This window comes from Marmota marmota, unplaced genomic scaffold, assembly GCF_001458135.2.
Source record: "Marmota marmota marmota unplaced genomic scaffold, marMar, whole genome shotgun sequence".
Taxonomy (NCBI): Eukaryota; Metazoa; Chordata; class Mammalia; order Rodentia; family Sciuridae; genus Marmota; species Marmota marmota.
The window spans coordinates 4,224,315-4,232,547 of record NW_025999991.1 but is presented as its reverse complement, the minus strand read 5'-3'; the positions used below and the strand labels follow the sequence as shown (position 1 = coordinate 4,232,547).

The 8,233-nt window shown below is 41.3% G+C and overlaps 1 long non-coding RNA gene across 2 annotated transcripts in view; it reads right to left on the bottom strand.

Annotated features, from left to right (window-relative positions):
* The window catches only part of LOC125617852, a 25,190-nt gene extending 17,285 nt beyond the window's left edge, over positions 1 to 7,905 (bottom strand). The window contains exon 1 of one of the 2 annotated variants that reach the window (XR_007348947.1): positions 951 to 7,905. This is a non-coding gene — a long non-coding RNA (uncharacterized LOC125617852). The remainder of the gene's footprint in view (positions 1 to 950) is intronic. The other variant, XR_007348946.1, reaches the window with a different exon arrangement.
* Between the last annotated feature and the right edge of the window lie 328 nt (positions 7,906 to 8,233).

Here is an 8,233-nt window from a genome sequence, read left to right as displayed (position 1 = left end):
TGGAGGATGGGAAAGGCAGCGGAGCACAACAGACACTAGTATGGCAATATGTAAATCAATGGATGTGTAACTGATGTGATTCTGCAATCTGTGTATGGGGTGAAGGTGGGAGTTCATAACCCACTTGAATCAAAGTGTGGAATTGATATGTCAAGAAATTTGTAATGTTTTGAACAACCCACAATAAAAAATTAAAAAAAAAAAGTCACAAATCAACTAAATGGCACATTCCTGGATGGTAAAAATTTAGAAAATACTTCTCAGTCTCTCTTGCTTATTACAATTGGGCAATGCTGTATTCTGGTGGAATAAATGTACAGGGTAGTAAAAAGCATCACTTCATAGGCAAATATGAAGGTAAGTTGGTATTAATTAGGCAAGCTAATGGTGAATTGTTTTCCAAATATTTTCTTGCATTCTTGTGGATTAGAACTTTAACTGCATTCCCCCACAGAATCTTGGACACATTCACGTTTCAGTCTATTTCATCCGAGGAGACCCTGTGGAAATAATCTGTGATTTACCTGAAGCATCATACCATTTGCTATTAAAGAATCTTTTAATCAAATGTGAAAGGAAATCACAGAACCTGAGGACCTCCTCATACATCCTCTTTCTCTTGACCTATGGGACAACAATTTTACAATTATAATTTAGAGGTAAACCCCAAATTAGGCTCAGGTAGGAGTCAAGAAAGAGGGACGAGGAGAACCCATTTTTTAACTCCTAGATGGGGAGTGTCAACTTCCATAACTTCCATGACAACAGGCTGTCAGAGGCCCCTGCCTAGAGAGGGGAGACCACGGGCAGGCAACGGTTCCTGTGAATGGGGTGGAAGGGAAAGAAAGAAAAAGAACTTGGGAGTTGTGACAGACACACGGGTGGTCACTCCCCATTCCTCTCCCCCTGCCCACCAGTCGGTGTAGATGCTGAGCATAACCAACACTCACTCTTCCAGTCTCCCCTGCAGCCTGAGGCCATGAGTCCAGCTCTGCTCACTCCAACACAAGGCTCGGGTCTTCAGGGAAAGGATTCCATTTCTGGGTAAAATAAACAGACATGTGAGAAGGGTTTCCTCGTGACATCTTGGCAAAGCTCTGAAGATGTGCTTCTAGAAGTATGGCAACCACTTGGTGACCTTGAAGCATCAAGCCTATTGGCAATATTAAACATACTCCAGATGCTGGAGTAGAGGGAAAGACAGAGCACAAGACCTTCATGACATTAAGCCACCAACCAATCTGAGAACACCTGCCCAAGACCTCGCATCAAGCGTCTGATCAACATCCTTTCCTGGGTTGATTGTTCCACCCGGCTCTGCTTTCCTGGAGTCTGAAAATACATAGACTGGCACAGATAAGTAGTGGGACCTTATAACAGCAAATATAACAGAAAAGAAAGTCAGAACAATGCAACTACAAGGGTCAGTCTAAAAATTAGCATATTAGTCCTTGGAAATATTTTAGCAGAGTAAAAACCTGCTGGAACAATTCTAGGGTTCCTTAGCCTCTAGGTCAATTTCAAATGAAGGTGAAACTTCTCTGGAAGGAATTTCAAAACTTCTCCTTCCTGGACAGTGTGCTTCCTTATCTGACATGCACAATTATAAAAAACAAAGAAACCACTGAGAAAGTTTCTTATATTTACTTAGTAAACTTATTTCTGGAGAGATTGATAATTTCATTTTGTTTGTAATAATTAATCCTCGCAACATCCTGATGGGAAGGTGAAGGGATAAAGGATTATCACTACCATTTTAAACAGGAGTAGATAAAAGGAACATAAAGTTACGCAACTGCCTGTGAGCCACGGTCAGGAAGCAGTGTCGTGCAGGCAGTGGTTAGAGGAGAGAGCAGACACCTTACATTCCCGTCCAGCCCTGTCCCTGGGGCTGGCTCCTGGTGACTCAGCTGACCCAACTGAGTCACTTAAGTCATTGCACCTCCCAGAAACTAGGCTGGGACACTGGGACACCAAGAGAATGCGGATTCGAAAGTCGAACCACACCAGCTCCTTCAAATCATAGTAATAAAAGCTACCTCTTCATTTCCTTGACATGTGAACATGTAGAATAAAAATGCAGAAATGGAGAAAAAGCCGTAAAGGAAGCACCAACATAAAGGAGTTTATGGAAATGCTCACAAGTCAGAGATACTTTCTAGCAACTTCTATGATACAAGTAAGTAACCCAAGGTAACTAGAAGTAGCAGGGAGGAAAGAAATCATTGATAAATATATCAAGTGTCGTTTGAGAGTTAACCTCTAAGTCAGTGCTTTGTTTTTATTTGTTAATGAGGCCCGTTGCAACTCTTTTAAAATAATTGGAGGTGACATGAAATGAAGTCCATATAAACGGAGGGCCTTGGAGCAGAACGAGGGAGGTCACCCCCTTGCCTTGCCATGGATCAGCCCGTGATTAGCTTCTCAGTGCCCCAAGTTCAGCAGTCAAGTTCATGTGGGCGTCACAACACTAACCTTGAAGAGCTTGCACCTCACCCAGAAGTGATGCATCTGACCATTCTGGGATGGAGCCTGGCCCAGAGTAAATATTACCAACTGTTTTTATTATTAGATCAATCGACTGATATAATTAACAGATAGTTTAAAACATATTCATTATATATATATATATACACACACACATACATATACATTCATATATATATATATATATTATATATATATATATATTTAATATAAACATTTGGCAGACTTAAAGAACTGATTTTAGAACACTGTTAATATCTCAATAGATTCTAAACATGACAAAATACAAAACCCACATTCTCTGGCTACAGTGCAATAAGTAACCAATATATTTTTTTAAATGGTTGAATTTAAACATGCCCTTCCCACCTCAGCTCACCACAACTGAATAAGAATTTTTGTTCTGTGGGGTCAAGAGGCTGGCTGATCATTGGCAGGAGCATTTTTCCTACCATAGATACATGAGAGCTTTTCCCTTTCTCTTTCTTAAGCTATATAGCTGGCCTTCGAGTCCTGGAGTTTGATTTTGCCCTCGAAAAAGAGTGACTTTGTTTTAACACACATCAGGGGAAATAAATCTTGATCTGAGGGTAAGAGAAGGATGGGACCCCTCTTGCATAGATTGTCACATTCCAGGGACCTGAAGGCTGGGAGCGTCTGCAGGACAGGACCTTCTGGGGGCTGGCAGATTCCTGCTGCCAGGAAATGAAAGGTGCCTGCAGGCCCTGGGCATCATTGAGAGGCCACTGTGCTGCCTGCTACAACCTCCCACTGGGTCCGCGAGTCTTCTGCTCTGCTGCCAGTGAGTACCACTGTTTCTGGGTCCTCCTGCTTGCATTAAGCCTTGGTGTTAGGTATTAATTGTGAGTTATTTTCCTGAAGATAGCTACTTTTTGTGCCCAAGTGCTCCCTCACGCACACTGCTCGCTCCTTTCCCCAGCCTCGCCTGTTATATCCTAATTGTTGGAGGTGTTTCAGGAGAAGCAAGTAAACACTTTCATAACTAGAACAGACATTGTGACATCATTGTGTCTTTCTTTTTAAACTTTGTGCTGTACAATGGCAGTCGCTACCTGTCACATTTATTTCATTGACTTCGTTTTCTATGTTTGATCATCTTTGAAATTTAACGGAATTGGGAATCTTTCTCAACACATTTGAATGCAGCGCAGCTCATTGACTTGTGTCTCTCTTCTCTTGAAGACGTCCCTGCTTGATCTGACACCCTTTCACTTGAGCGTGGATTGGCTGCTCCCTAATCTGCCACCTAGAGATCCTTTGGTCTCACTTCTAGGATCCCTGGTCCATTTTTCCTATGTGGGGGATCCTCTCTCCCTTGGATTACTCTCTTTTTGTTGGAACACATTTTCTAATGGTTCCCTGAGAAAAGATGCATGCATTCTTTTTCTAGCTTTACTGTCTTAAAATATTTGTATTCTATTATTGCAATTGTTTAAAGGTTAGTCTCTGCATTGTATTCTGGGTTGGAAATATTCTTCCCTTCATCTCCAAAATGAAGTGAGATCTAAGTGTGGCTGGGAGGGAGAATGGCCTGCACAGCAGCTCACAGCCACGGAGTGCTGAGAGGAGGCTAGGAAGGAGTTTGCTTGAGTGGCAGCCCCACCCTAGGCATATTCCCAGGCAGGGCCCTTCTAGAAAAGAACAGACATGGTGCTTGAGGATCCAGAAAAGGAGACCCTGAAACCATGGATGCCTGCATACTTTATCACAGCTCCCATGCCCTTGACCTCCTCAGGCACTTGACACTAATTTGAAGACCCCTGTTCTAAAGCATGAGCAGAAGGGTGGGAACCAAGAGTGGAGGGGCGTAAAAGCCCTGGCTTGCTCACGGTCTCGTCCTTACCTCTCAGGACCAGAAACAAAAGGCTTAGCCATCTCCCTCTTGCATATCAACACCCTCCTTTCACCCTATAGAACACCAGTAACATGATGCAGTGGCTTCTGTGTGATGTTGATGTTTAATAACTTAAACTTCTCTAGAGTCTGGAATCTGGAACACTCAAATATAGCTATTAGTGACAACAATTATCCTTTCTCTTTTAAAAACTTGTATTAGAAACTTACATGGCTCCCTTTTAGAGATGAGGAATGTACGTTATACATGGAGAGAGAGAGTTTTCTTTTAAAAGCCTCATAATTTTTAAGGATTCAAGATAAGGAAGAAAAGAAAGACTTCAAGAATTCTCTAACCACCCTTATCTTTATTGTGAGCAATAATTATGGCATATGTGCTTGCTACTATAAATTGTAAAAATTAATATTATTTTAGTGATATTTCAAAGAAAGAAGTTCTAGATATTGGGTATCATGGCAAAGTTATAACCTTAATTTCTAGATTTTTATATCTTTGCAGAGCAAAGACAGTAGTACAAAGAACAGTTAGGAAGACAGATTAATTCTGCAAATGAGAGTATAAAGATATAATTTCTGATTCAGTATCATGAAAGACAGAGAATTTGCACCAGAACTTTATCTGTCATCTACTTAGATGAAGAAAAAAAAACAAAACTTTATATAAACTGTGAGTTGATGAGAAACATAATTGAAATATTTATACTAGAATTCAAGCATATTACCTACCTTAATATATATTCAAGTTCTGAATCCAAAAGTTTTTACTTCTACCAAAATTTCTGAACAGAAATAAACATTATGATATTAAAATCAAGTTTTCACTCTAAGGCTAATATGAAAATGAAAGCTGAAAAAAAAATTATGTCTTTTAACCAGAGTTTTCTGAGAATTTTTAGTTGTTTGAACATTTATATGTCTTACATTTTAACTTCCTCAGAGAACAATGGAAATATACTCCCACCCTGCTATGGTCTCAGGATCTAGTTCCTACAAAGGAAGAAGTGCTTCCACTCAAACATTTTTAACAGTAGGGCTAAATCTTAGTTATAGCGATTAATGATGAAGGATAGCAATCCAGTGGTTGATTGATGTTGTATGTTTGATGTTCTTACATGGACTCTTTCATGCCCTTGAGTTAATAACTCATATTAATTAAACTATTGATTTAATTAAATGAAGAATTGATAATCTTCCCATGACAGGACAACTGTAGATAGCTTGAAAAGCCCCCAAAGATTGTATACAGTGTAAATGTGTAGGTATTTTAATTTTTGTAAGGCAGAAAGGAAAAAAATGATATCTGGTGTAAATTATTCTAAGAATTCAAGTTCAGATTTCCCTTCCAGTTGGCATTCACTGAATTTCTGGATTCCACCAATTGTCTTTAAATTCTAAACAGGGAAAAACTACTTCCTTAGAAGTAGTTTAAACACACACACACAGAAACATAAGCCATTTTTTTTTAAGATGGTCCACAAACTAACCATCGACCATCATTACTAGAGAAATATGTAGTTAGGATTAAAGAACTGTGACCCAAAGGCATAAATGTAAACTGATACAAACCACACTTTAGCTGTACTTGCCAACTGAAAGCTTTAAAGATTACATGGTTCGTAACAAGTGAATTACATTTATATTTTTTCCCATAATCAAAGGATGTAGATCAAAGTTAGGTTCCACAGAGTTGCTTTCTGAAGAGGCCTTTTCACGTGAAAGGAGGCCATTGCCTGGGTCAATCAAGAGACCTGTCAGCAAGTGATCAAAGGCATGAAAAAATAATTTCATAATTTACTCAGGGACATGCAAGTTCATTCCCAAGAGCCCCAAGGGCCCAGCAGAACAAAATATTGATGTATATATGTTTGCTTCCTGCCTTGCATGTTTCTCTCATGAAAATGGTTTCATTTGGAGATCTACAAGGAAAAGCACTGATGGAGCAGAGGAAAGAAAACCAGGCTGTAGAACTTAAACATCCATAGTTTCAGCCACTTAAATTTTACCTTTCATCTAATCACAAGTCTGGAAGACATACTTTGGAATTGAATCTAACAAAAAAAATCAAATCTTGCTTTTGAAAAGGGAATTTTGTGATACTTGAACATCATGTCCGAGTGTGACACAGAATTAGAAGACTGCTTTTTCTGGAGAGAGGGAAAATGCTGGCTTATTGTGGGAAGACTCCTGGATTCACTCTGCAGGGGCGGAGTAAAACAAATCACCTACAGGAATGAGTTCCACTGAAGATAGATCTGTCTGCTCAGATAAATGACAGGAAAAAAGATCCTCTTGGTTATAGGTTGGTTGGTTCACTATTGTAAACCACCAAGTGAACCTCGTATACATCAGGTAGAAATGTCATTATAATTAAACATGTAAATAACTGGGAGAAAAAAAGAAAAGTCTGGAGTACAGAAATAGGGTAAAGACGCTGGGTTAGGAAGTTGGAGAAGGGGGCTCCCATATATTAGCTGAGACCCAAGTCCCCTTCCATCCTGACCCCGCCCTGCTCCTTGGCTTAAGTCCTCACTGATCCCTGCTGTGTTGGAATTGAGCCTGCAGTGCACTGAGTTCTCTCTTCATCTATTGCAATAGTTTGTGAATGAAATGCTGGTGTACCCCACCCCATTTTGAAGACCTACCCTGCAATATGATGATATTTGGAAGTGGGGCTTCTGGGACGGAATTAGGTTAGATGAGGCCACCAGAGGTCTCAGGATGGGACGAGTGCCCTGAGGGGAGACACCAGAGTGCCCTCTCTGGTTTTTTTCCCCTTTCTCTCCCTTCTTTCCCACTGCCTCCCTCTCTGCCCACCTGCCTCTGTCCACCAAGGATATGTGTTTTGGTTCAGAACTGAAATGTCTTTCAAGGGCTCACACAAGGAAGGCTTGGTTCTTAACTGGTGGTGCTATGGGAGGTAGGGCAGACCTTCAGAGGTGGTGTCTAGTTGGGAGAGGTGGTCATTGGGACTTGACTTTGAAGGTGTTGTGGGGTCTCTGCCCCTTCTCTCTCTCTCTGATTCCTAGTCATGAGGTGAGCAGCTTTCCTGCACCACACCCTCCTGCCATGGCACTTCTGGCTCACTACAGGACTGAAAACAGTGGTGCCAGAGAGCACGGATGAAACTCGCACAGGAGCCAAAGTCAAGCTTCCCTTCTCCGAGTTGACCTTCCCTGGAGTTTTGTCACAGTGACGGCATATGAAAAGACAACAGGAGAGCCCTCTCCTGACCTCAACCCTGCTGGCACTTTGATCTTGGACTTCCACTCTAGAGCTGTGAGAGCAGACTCCTGTTCAGACCTCCTGGTCTACAGGATTTTGCAATGGCATTCCCAACTGAGATAGACCAGGCCATTTGCCTCGACATCCTCCTCATTAGGGAAGGTGAGGCTGGCCTCAGCTCTCCACAGAAGACTTATTTGAGGCAAATTTTGACTGCCTTATTGAGGTTAGACGAAGAGTAATAACACATATTTAATAGTGTACCTACCATTCCCTCACTGTGAAGTATATCTTACTTGCCACTTCTCTGGTGTCAATAGCCCCCCATTCCTCCCACCCCCACACCCCGTTGAATACAATGAAGATTTATTGAATACCTTTCATGTTCGAGCCCCCTCCTGTCAGGAGGTATTGAACAAAATGCTTATCTGGTAGGGTTTACTTCCTAAGGACAGGGGTGGAGGAGAAACACAATAAACATATACATAAGTAAACAGTATGACCGATGTCAGTGGTGACTTCTAGCTCTGGCCATGAAACACTACCTCATTTCTGATCAATCATCCCACCAGAAACAACTCCACAAAGACATGAGGAAAGCACTGCAGGCAGGAACAGGTGCCCTAGGGCCCAAGAGAGGAAAATGTGA